The sequence below is a fragment of the Geotrypetes seraphini genome, chromosome 4 (assembly GCF_902459505.1).
Source record: "Geotrypetes seraphini chromosome 4, aGeoSer1.1, whole genome shotgun sequence".
Classification (NCBI taxonomy): domain Eukaryota; kingdom Metazoa; phylum Chordata; class Amphibia; order Gymnophiona; family Dermophiidae; genus Geotrypetes; species Geotrypetes seraphini.
The window spans coordinates 319,470,554-319,482,856 of NC_047087.1; positions in this window are offsets into that span (position 1 = coordinate 319,470,554).

Genomic DNA, 12,303 nt, shown 5'->3' on the forward strand with positions numbered 1-12,303 from the left:
ATCAGCCCTCAGAATCAGCCACCACAGTATCCAGACGAGCAGCAACCCCCTTACGAACCAAAATAGCCACCCCACATTTCCGACCGGAGCCAGCAGCCGCCATGCACACGCCCACCCAACCCCGCTGGAGTTTAGCATGCTCTGCCGCAGTAAGGTGTGTCTCCTGTAGCAAGACAATATCTGCCTTGAGGCGTTGTAAAGTTTGAAGAATTTTAGTACGCTTCACCGGGGACGTGACCCCCCCAACATTCCAAGTCACCACTCGAACCATGGAAAAACAGAAAACAAAAACACCAAACAAAGGTGAAAAAATTCCATGGGCACTCCAGAGCACTGTCCCAGCAAGCGGGCTCCGGAACAATGTGATGTCCCACCAAGCCAACCTCCCCCAAGCCACTCCGGATCAAAAGAAAAACCGACATCCCTCCACTCTGAGCCAAAACCATCCCACTCCAACCCCCCACCGCCACCCAAACCCCCACCCCCCAATAACTCCCCAGACCGATCCTCAAAGGAGGACCCATCACGTGAAGACGCCAGCCTACCTGGGCCACCCACACTAAAAGCCCCCATGAAACACCCTACCCCCGATGCAAAGAACAAAGCTCAACCATACCCTCAAACAGCAACAACCCAGCCCCACACGCCTCAGGGAGACCCGGTCCCCCCTTCACAGATTCCGGGGAAAGACTGCCACAGGTCCAACCCATTCAAACCTCCCCCCCAGGGACCCAGCCACCCCCCCGGAAACACTCATCACTCCAACTCACCTCGCATTCCCAACACTCCACAACCCCCCGACCCACACAACCAAACCCCCAAAACGCAGCCCCCCCTTCCTCCCGAGCGCCCCCAACAAAGTCCAATCATAGTCCAGGGGAGACCCCAACCAAGAACAAAGTCGAACAAAGGCAGCCTGGGGAACAGGTCAAAAGCAGTAGCCTGCCCACCAGAGGACCGCAGAGGAAACAGGGCACTCCCAGAGCTCCGCATACCCCCCACAAAGGCTCCAAGTGGGGGGCAAGGCGCCCCCCAAAGAAGTGATGAAAAAGGAGAGGGGGGAAAAAGCCAATACCATATAGGTCCCCCAGGTTCAAATGGCCCTGCCAGCCAACGAGCAGTCCCAACATCCAGACAGTAGATCAAGGAGCAGTGGACGATGGAAGGCCACCGCCGCCATCCAGTTGGGCCAGGAAATCCCGGGCTGCCGATGGGGACTCAAAGAAACAAACAGAGCCACCCTGGGAGACACGGAGTCGAGCAGGATACAGTAAAGCAAACCGGATCCGACGAGTGAACAAGGCTGAACAAACGAAGCTGAAGCCCCGGCGCCGCTGAGCCACATGGGGAGAATAGTCCTGAAAGCACAATACTTTACGGTTCTCATAAGTCAACTGACGACCCCCTCTCAGCGCCTGCAGGATCGCGGACTTGTAGGCAAAGTTAAGCACTCGGATGATAACCACTCGGGGTCTGGCTTCTGCGTCCCGCCGAGCTCCAATCCTGTGGGCCCTCTCCACCCGGAAGCGGCCCAGCTCCGCCGAGAGCCCCAAAGACTCCAGGATCCAGCGCTCCATGAAGGACTGTAAGTCTGACTCCCCCAAAGACTCTGGGAGCCCCACAAAGCGAAGGTTATTTCTTCTGGCCCGGTTTTCCAGCTCATCCACCTTGAGCTCCAGGGCCTCCAGGCGCTGCAACTGCTGGCTCTGTGCTTGCTCCACTCCACCCACGCGGTCCTCCACCTCACCGACCCTGCTCTGGAACTGCTCCAGTTCGCGGCCAACTCCATCCAGCTTCCCCTGCAGCCGCTCCAGCTTATCATCCAGTGGCTTGAGTCGCTTCTCCAGCACTGACTCCAAAGCCGCCGTGACCTCCATGGTGATCTCCGCCACCCACGACGGCGAAGCGGAGGGGCCCGCCGGGCTAGCGGCCGCCGCCATTTTATCTTCAGCGAGCCGGGCACGATCTCTCTGCGGTCTTATTGATTTTGCCGCCATACAGCCCCGCTCGCACTCCACAACACCGGCGCCGCGACTAGGAAGCACCAAGCAGGGAAGCAGCGATCAAACAGGGGTGAAAAACCGGCAAAAAGCGGGCGATTCAAGGCAGGCGGCAGGAGAGAAGCAAATCACCGTCTGCTCCTGAACATAGCGTCAAGTGATCCTCCTCAGGATGCCATTTAAAGTATCATTGTGGAATTGATATTCATGGTATAAAAATGTATTGGTGCATAAAAAGTCCAACCGAGGATAGAAATACGGCAATCCCAAAACAAGTGATGCATATGATATAGATCGCCTTGATAATCCCAACATATACTGACAGTGTTTTATTGGATCTACATCATTTGCATCACTTGTTTTGGGATTGCCGTATTTCTAGCCTCAGTAGGACTTTTTATGCACCTATAAATTTTTATACCAAGATCACCAATTCCACATTGTTTGTCTTCTCTTCCTGTGGAACTGTCGGGTGTTCTTTTTTGTTGCTGACATTTAAAGAACAACACTTAGCAGTCATTTGGGGGGACAGACCAATTTTTCAGTGCCACATATAGAATATATAGTAGGGGAGAGTGTGGTGCAGTGGTTAAAGCTCCAGCCTCAGCACCCTGAGGTTGTGGGTTCAAATCCCATACTGCTCCTTGTGACCCTGGGCAAATCACTTAATCCCCCCATTGCCCCAGGTACATTAGACAGATTGTGGACACACAGGGAAAAATGTAAACCGTTCTGAGCTCCCCTGGGAGAGCAGTATAGAAAATTTAATTAATAAATAAAAATGTGATCTTCTAGATCTAGATTAAGATTACATACATGACCCTAAGGGTTTGATACCTGCTGAATTTACCTTATATGGAGGCATATTTCAAAGCACAGTGTTTTGAAAATAAGCCCCATAGTGAAATGAATTAGAAAGAGGCCCCATAGCATGCCTCTTAATTTCTTGAATCCTGTGGGTTCATGTAAGGTACCTGTACTGCACGATGGAGAGAAGCACTGTCACTCTGGAATGAGAGGCATGGTGGGAATGAATGAACTTTTGTAACTGTGGTCTCAGATCTGCTTCCTCCATCCTTTCCAAGACCCATCTCCTAATTCCCTTACTGCTGTTTTTACTTCACTTGCATATCTGAATTATAAACTTAAATACCACCTCGTTTGCTCAGAGATACTTTTTCTCACAAGGAAAACATTCTCATGTAAACACCAAAGTATTGCAACATAGCCATTCCTTGAAAGGCTACTTTCCAAATATGGGTCAGAGAAGACCAATTCATGGCTCATAAGATGGAACCCTATTGGTTGATCAGAGGGTGAAACCCAGTCCATGACATTGCCTGTGGATATGACTGTCAAGGAACATATACAGAGTTGTGTGTATAGTAGTGCTGCCCGATTCACGATTCGAATTGATTCAATTTTTTTTTAAATCAGCCTCCCGATTCAATGGCTGACCCTTCCCCCATGCCTTCCTAAAGCAGGAGCTGCAGCGCTGCCTCTTGCTGGCCGTCCGCTGCTGCTCCTGCTTGAGGGGGAAGGATCGGTCAAAAAGGATTCCCCCAGCTTGCCCCTTCCTATGTCCTTAGTGCCCCCTTTCTCCCTCCTCCCAAGCCGACCTGCACCAGCTGCATTTAATTACTTCCTGCCATCCCCCGAAGCCACGCCAAAGTCTGCCTGCCCCCAAGCCGACCCACCACTGATTCCTCCTCCCCTCTCCCGGTCCAGCACCCGCCCGTATGTCCATCCGCTCACCCAGTATATTTACTTACAGCACTGTTAGTGCCACAAAGGAAGGGCCAGGCGCGTACCCACAAGCCAACCGACGTCAATTCTGACTTTGGAGAGAAGGTCTGGGATTGGCTGGCCCGGACCTTCTCTCCAACGTCAGAATTAATGTCGGGGGAAGGCTTGTGGGTATGCGCCTAGCCCTTCCTTTCTTTGCGGCACTAGCGGGGCTGTAAGTAAATATAGTGGGCGAGGAGTGTGTGGCGTAATGGTTGAAGCTACAGCCTTAGCACCCTGGGGTTGTGGGTTCAAACCCCGCGCTGCTCCTTGTGACCCTGGGCAAGTCACTTAATCCTCCATAACCCCAGGTACGTTAGATAGATTATGAGCCTACCGGGACAGATAGGGAAAATGCTTGAGTACCTGATTGTAAAAACCGCTTAGATAACCTTGATAGGCGGTATATAAAATCCGAATAAAACTTGAAACTTGAGTGGACGGACGGGTGGGGAGCCAGCGGACAGAGGGGCGGGTGCTGGACCGTGAGGAGGAATCAGCGGCGGGTCAGCTTAGGGGCAGGCAGGCTTTGGCATGGCTTCGGGGGATGGCAGGAAGTAATTAAATGCAGCTAGTGCAGGTCGGCTTGGGGGAAGGTAGGAAGGGGGCACTAAGGACATAGGAAGGCAGCACTGGGGCACTAGTATTTGTAGCAGGATGTCATGGACTACCAAGTCAAATGCTGCAGTGAGATCTAGTTGTATAATCGGCATTTTTTTTTTTGCCTGTGCTGAGGTGTTGCCTAGGTGTGTCCAGGAGGGAGCCTAGTAGTGTCTCTGTGCTGTAGTTGGTTCTGAACCCCAGACTGTTTAGCGTGGAGTAAGTTGTGGTTTTCTAGGTAGTTGTTGAGGTGTTTAGCTACGAAGCCTTCCATTAGCTTGACATATAATGGGATTGAGGCTATGGGTCTGTAGTTGGATGGAAGATCTGTTGCTCCTTTTGGGTCTTTTATGATCGGGGTGATGATCTTGTGGAGGTCTTGTGGGAAAAGGCCATCTGTGAGAAGGGATTATATCCATTGTATGATAGCACAGAATTTTGGGCAGGAGGCTTTGGGATTTTGGTTTAGTTTTGCCTTTGGCCCAGTTGATATTGATCATGTGTAGTGATCAGACCAGAGGGATCGGGACCAATTTCCATTTGAGGTGTGGATCTCTGGTAGAATGGGTTGTTGGGTCATGAAGGGGGCGATGTCAAGGTGGTGGCCTCTCTCATGTGTGGTTTGTGGGTCTAAAATTTTGTAGGTTAAGGCTTCAAGGCAAGATAGTAGGTTTTCTACTTGTTTAGAGGATTGTTTTTTGAGGTGGAGGTTTAGATCTCCTAGGATTAAGTTATATACTGCCGTTAGTGAATTTCAGTATATAAAATCTTCAAGTTCTGGTCTTGCTGTGTTCCAATTCCCTGGTGTTATGTAGCAGAGCATGCAGGTTATTGATCCTTTTAGTGCGGTGCATGATAGTTGGCAGGCTAGTAGGTACATGTATGGGGTGGATGTTTTGTCTAGTATGTTTAAGTTTAGGGAGTTTCTGACTAAGATGGCCAGACCTCCTTCTCTTTTTATTCTCTGCAGACCACCTTTATCTTGCATCCCTGCGGGCAAACTTCTGTTATCCTGGGGTCAGAGATAGAAAATTAATTAAATAAATACGCAAACTCTGCAAAAAGTCACAGCACGATAGCTAAATCATTGGTTCCACTTACTCAGACATGGTAAGACCCAGACAACCACAACAATCATGACGACAGTTGTGGAAGCCTAAGAGAAACCACCATTATAGTTCCCTAGTCTTCTATACACTACCAATGCCAACAAAGAACTAAGTGGGAAAACAAAGACCCAATGGCATCAGTGCTTAACTTGGATTACAGTTATGTTAAGAGAAAAGGAGCTGTACATTCTTCCATGTGCAGTATTTTACCCATGGTAAAGACTAGGTTGAGAGAAAAAAAGGTAGCCAACAGGCAGTATTAATATACAGGCAAACTAGATGTCTACAGATCAAATTCAACAGAGGTCTGCAGACCTGCCAAGTGTCCTGTTTAAAAATGGTACATTTAACAGATGTGAAGGCCTTGAGGTCAAGGAAGTGTTACCATCCCATTGTTTTAATTAAGGGAGGCCAGTGACTTGCAAAGCCTACTGAATTGGGCAATTTGATTGCTTATAGCTTACTGATCATTTGCATTTGTAGCAGAAGAAATTTCCCTCTCCCTCCATTTGGCTCCAATCGTTGAATCTACATCTTCCTTCACTGCAGGGCTCAGGAATAAGGGGGACTGAATCATAAAATGTCAGCAAGTACTTTTTCACAGAGAGGTAGGTACCTGGAATGCCCTCTTGTGGGAGGTGGCAGAGGTGAAAACAGTAAAGGAATTCAGAAATGCATGGGATAAACACAAAGGAATCCTATATGGAAAATGGAACCAAATTTAACAGTGATTAATGGCAATTCTAATAATTGGGAAACAAAATCAGTACCGGCAGACGAAAGCTAGAAGGATGCTAGGTTGCAAAGGGAGAGGTATGGCAAGTAGGAAAAATGAGGAATTGATGCCTCTGTATAAGACTCTGGTAAGACCTCATTTAGAATATTGTGTACAATTCTGGACGCTGTACCTTCAAAAAGATATAAAAAGATGGAGTCGGTCCAGAGGAAGGCTACTAAAATGGTATATGGTCTTCATGATAAGGCGTATGGGGACAGACTGAAAGATCTCAATCTGTATACTTTGGAGGAAAGGCGGGAGAGGGGAAATATGCTAGACCTATGTAATATAAATATGCATGAGTCGAGTTTCTTTCATTTGAAAGGAAACACTGCAATGAGAGGGCATAGGATGAAGTTAAGAGGTGATAGGCTCCGGAGTAATCTGAGGAAATACTTTTTTATGGAAAGGGTGGTAGATGCGTGGAACAGTGTCCCTGAAATGGTGCTGGAAACAGAGACTGTGTCTGAATTCAAAAGGGCCTAGGACAGGCAAATGGGATCTTCTCAGAGAGAGCGAAAGAGATGCCACTCTAGACCTAATCCTCAACGGGCTAGAAGGACCCGCAAAGGAAGTGGTGGTAATAGCACCATTAGGGAACAGTGATCACAACATGATCCAGTACAAATTAAACATGGGAACATCAAAGGTGAAAAGAACCAAAACGACAGCACTCAACTTCAGAAAGGGAAACTACAAGGACATGAGGAAAATGGTAGGAAAAAAGCTCAGCAGCAACTCAGGGAAGGTGAAGACTGTAAAGGAAGCCTGGACACTGCTTAAAGGCACAGTGCTCAAGGCACAAGACCTGTGCGTCCCAAGGTTTAGGAAAGGGTGCAAAAAAAATCGAACTAGAAACCCAGCATGGATAACATCTGCAGTTAAAAAGGCGATAAGCGACAAGAAATCATCCTTCAAGAAATGGAAAAAGGATCCAACAAAGGAAAACCAGGAAGAGCACAAAAGACACCAGAAAGAATGTCATCGAGAGGTCAGGAAGGCAAAGAGAGAATATGAGGAAAGACTGGCAGGAGAAGCAAGAAACTTCAAACCCTTCTTCAGGTATGTGAAAGGGAAACAACCAGCCAGAGAGGAAGTGGGACCATTGGACGACGGAGACAGGAAAGGAGCGATAAAGGAGGAAAAAGAGATAGCTGAAAGGTTAAACAAATTCTTCTCATCGGTCTTCACCAGAGAGGACACATCCAATATCCCAGAACCCGAGGTGATTATAAACGGAGAACACGACGAAAGGCTGGTACAACTAGAGGTAAGCAAAGAGGATGTCCTCAGACAGATAGACAGACTAAAGAGCGACAAATCACCAGGCCCGGACAGCATCCACCCAAGGGTACTAAAAGAACTGAGAAACGAAATAGCAGAGACACTTCGCCAAATATGTAACCTCTCCCTAAAAACAGGGGAGATCCCAGAGGACTGGAAAATAGCAAATGTCACACCCATCTTTAAGAAGGGATCAAGGGGTGACCTGGGAAACTACAGGCCTGTGAGCTTGACCTCGGTTCCTGGAAAGATGATGGAAGCAATGGTAAAGGACACAATCTGCGAACACATAGAAAACAATGGACAACTGAAGGCGAGCCAAGCATGGCTTCTGCAAGGGAAGGTCATGCCTCACGAACTTGCTGTACTTCTTTGAGGGAATAAACAGTCAGATGGATAAGGGTGAATCCATAGACATCATTTACCTTGACTTCCAAAAAGCCTTCGACAAGGTACCTCACGAACGGCTACTTAAAAAACTGGAACCACGGGGTGCAATGGGATATCTACCGATGGATCAAACACTGGCTAGCAGGCAGGAAACAGAGGGTTGGAGTCAAGGGCCAATACTCAGATTGGCAATGGGTCACGAGCGGAGTTCCGCAGGGGTCGGTGCTGGGACTTCTACTATTCAATATATTTATTAACGATCTGGAGACGGGGACAAAATGTGAGGTTATCAAATTTGCTGATGACACCAAACTCTGCAGCAGGGTTAGAAACACGGAAGACTGTGAAGACCTACAAAGGGACCTAACGAGACTGGAAGACCGGGCAAAAAAGTGGCAAATGAGTTTTAACGTAGAGAAATGCAAGGTCATGCATGTAGGGAAAAAGAACCCGATGTTCAACTACAAAATGGGGGGAACACTGCTAAGGTGAGTAACCTGGAAAGGGACCTGGGGGTGATGGTCGACTCATCACTGAAACCATCGGTGCAATGTGCGACAGCCTCAAAGAAAGCAAACAGAATGCTGGGCATCATCAAAAAGGGTATCACAACCCGGATGAAGGAAGTCATCATGCCGCTGTATCGCGCAATGGTGCGCCTGCACCTGGAGTACTGTGTTCAATACTGGTCGCCGTACCTCAAGAAGGACATGGCGGTACTCGAGGGAGTGCAGAGGAGGGCGACTAAGCTGATAAAAGGTATGGAAAATTTTCCATACGCTGACAGGTTAAAAATGCTGGGGCTGTTCTCCCTGGAGAAGAGGAGACTTAGAGGGGACATGATAGAAACCTTCAAAATCCTTAAGGGCATAGACAGAGTAAATAAGGACAGATTCTTCAAACTGAGAGGAGCCACAAGCACTAGGGGTCACTCGGAGAAATTGAAAGGGGACAGGTTTAGAACAAATGCTAGAAAATTCTTTTTTACGCAGAGGGTGGTAGACACATGGAACGCGCTTCCGGAGGAAGTGATAGGCCAGAACTCTGTACAGGGATTCAAGAAGGGTTTGGATAGGTTCCTGGAGGATAAAGGGATAGAGGGGTACAGATAGAACTTGAGGTAGGTTATAGAAGTGGTCAGAAACCACTTCACAGGTCGCAGACCTGATGGGCCACCGCGGGAGCGGACCGCTGGGCGAGATGGACCTCAGTCTGACCCAGTGGAGGCAACTTCTTATGTTCTTATGGTTACTGCAGATAAGCAGACTAGATGGGCCATTTGGCCTTTTCTGCTGTCATGTTTCTATGATTGTGGCTAGACCAGGGTGTCCAATGTCGGTCCTCGAGGGCCGCAGTCCAGTCGGATTTTCAGGATTTCCCCAATGAATATACATGAGGTCTATTTGCATGCACTGCTTTCATTGTATGCTAATAGATCTCATGCATATTCATTGGGGAAATCCTGAAAACCCGAGTGGATTGCGGCCCTCGAGGACCGACTTTGGACACCCTTGGGCTACAGATTTAGATGGGCTGAAGTGGGGCTTCAATGTCAGCTTCAGTAGTTGGAGAACGAGGCCATTGCCAGGCAGACTTCTAAGGTCTGTGCTCGGATAATGGCAAGGACAAATCAAGTATGCATATGTAGTATCACATCATACCTTATATTATATCTTGTTGGGAAGATTGGATGGACCCTATAGGTCTTTTATCTGCTGTCATCTATTATGTTAACTATGTGCTTCCTCTTCTTGCACAAATTTTCAATTTCTTTTTAGGCCCCTCTCTCCCTCTGCTCATCTTTCTAAAACAGCTCAAGGAAACTGTAGGGACTTATCCCAAGCATGACAGCAGATTGTCAATGTACAGGATGCCAAGGCTTTATTAGACAATCATAAAAAAATAAAATAAAACAGTTTCCAAAAGGACTGATAAGACCGGATCCAACATGGTCTGTGTTTCGAAGAAACACTCCTTCCTCAGGGGTCCTAACATATATCAGAACAAAGTTAACCTTTTGGCCCTGCATCACACAAGAGCATTTACGGTTATTCATCGCTGTTTCCAGTTTTTATACAGTTGTTATCCATCAGGTTACTTTGTTCTAATATATGTTAGGACCCCTGAGGAAGTAGTGTTTCTTCAAAACACGGAACGTGTTGGGTCCGGTCTTATCAGTCCTTTTGGAACCAAACTGTTTTATGTTTTTTTATGATTGTCTAATAAAGCCTTGGTGTCCAGTACATCATCACTGCAGTTTCTGTTTTTTTGTTTCTCGTTTCGATTTTTAACTGTAGTCGAGTTGGATCTTTTGTTTGTTATAGCAGATTGTGAATACAATGACTAAATCAACATGTACTCAAAAGGTTGCAGATTGGTCTTTCTCACTCTTGCCCAGTATCTATACTCCATTGCAAATTTCTGTGTTAAAATAATTAATGGTGGCTTTAGTAAGGAATCACAGAGAAAACTGTATAGTATATGTCAAGATAATGCTGGGAATTTGATCTATACTACATAAGTCAAGGTCTGCTACTGTATGGTTACTATTACTCAGAAGCAACAGACATTATTTTAGTCACCAAGTGCATTATACCACTGTTCTTCAACTGCCGGTCCGCAGAAAATTTCTGCCGGTCCGCGCAGGGCCGGCGAGATTGAGTCGGCGGTTAAATTTCCTGTCAACTGCTGGCAGCAGGCTTCTGATTGGCTTTCCTCCTTAGGGAGTAGCACCTGGACAGGGCATCTCCGCAGAGCCCTCACAGACCGCTTTACAGTTACAGTCATGACTCGGGTTCCTCTTCCGAAGAGCCCAGGTGCAGAAAAGCACAACCACGGCACCGCCATGCTCTCTCGGCAACGAGCTCTGACATCAGGAGCTGATCCCATGCAGTCGCGGACGATGATGTCAGTCGACGAGACTAGCTACCATGTTGTGTGTGGCGCCAGAAAATGACTACATTACACACAGGGAAATACAGAAAATATGAAATACAATTGCCGCTAATGAAGGTCACGCGAGACTAGCAGCTAAACCGGGCTTTGACCTTTGAGCCCGTCGCTCATTGGCTGCTGGCAGCAGGCTTCTGATTGGCTACTTTTTTGTTCCCTCCCTTCCTTAATTCTGTTGTGCCAGGATTTTGTGGCAGCTGCTGGGTTTCAGGTAAGTTTGTGGCAGAACAGAAATGTTAGTCCCCCCATCCTATTTTTCTGTTTTAGTGCTTGCTGTTTGATTACTTTGGTACTAACTGAAGGGGGCTCTATAGCACTGTTCTTCAACCGCCGGTCCACGGACCGTGCCGGTCCACAAAATAATTATTTTATTTCAGCTGGTCCACGGGTGTAAAAAGGTTGAAAAACACTGCATTATACTATATATAGATGAGATGTCTTTGTTTCCTCAACTCATTGCTTCAAAAATATTTCAGCAGTCAGCTTTGGAGTGAAAGAAATTTATAAAATGGAAGATTAGGGACTTACCTTTGGTAATCTTCTATTTGTTAATCCATGGAGGAGTTTGTACGATAGGGGTTCAGTCTGTAACTGTGAACCAAGTCTTGCAGAAAACCACACACATTTCGTCTCCCACATAGCAGAGGAACATAGAGCCCCTTAAAGTTGAGTCCAAAAGCAATCGATATCACTGGAACAAAGCATACACAGAAGGGGGCATAGGGAACTTCTGTTTAATAATACTGTTTAATAACACTATTCTGTTTAATAATAATAATAATAACAGTTTATATACCACAGTACCGTGAAGTTCTATGCGGTTTACAAAAGATTAAACGAAGGTACAAATTGATTGGACTTAAGAGAGGTGGAAGAAAGAGATTAATAGGTCAAGAAAACCATTATTGAGAAGAAAGAGATGTACGGGTCAGTTGTCTAGATACTTCAGGAGCAGGTGTGTTTTTAGATGCTTCCTGAATTCCTCATAAATAGTGGGCGAGAGCAATTGTTCTAGGTCTTTACCCCATAATGCTGCTTGATGTGAGAGAAGGTGTTCATGGTGTTTTTTCAGTTTACAGCCTCTAACTGGGGGGAAACGAAGTTCAAATGTGAGCTTCTCTTGTGTCTGTTGGCTGAAAAGGTGAGTTATGTATATGGGGGCTAGTCAGTATAATACTTTAAAGCAGAGGCAGGCGAACTTAAACTTTACGCGTGCTTCCATAGGTAGCCAATGCAACTGCCAGTAGTAGGGTGTCACGTGATCAAATTTCTTTAGCCCGAAGATTAGTCTGACCGCTGCATTTTGCATTAATTGTAAACGTCGCATATTCTTTTGGGAAATTGCTAAATAGGCGATGTTACAGTAGTCAAGTTGACTTAGTACGATGGATTGAACCAGGGTTCT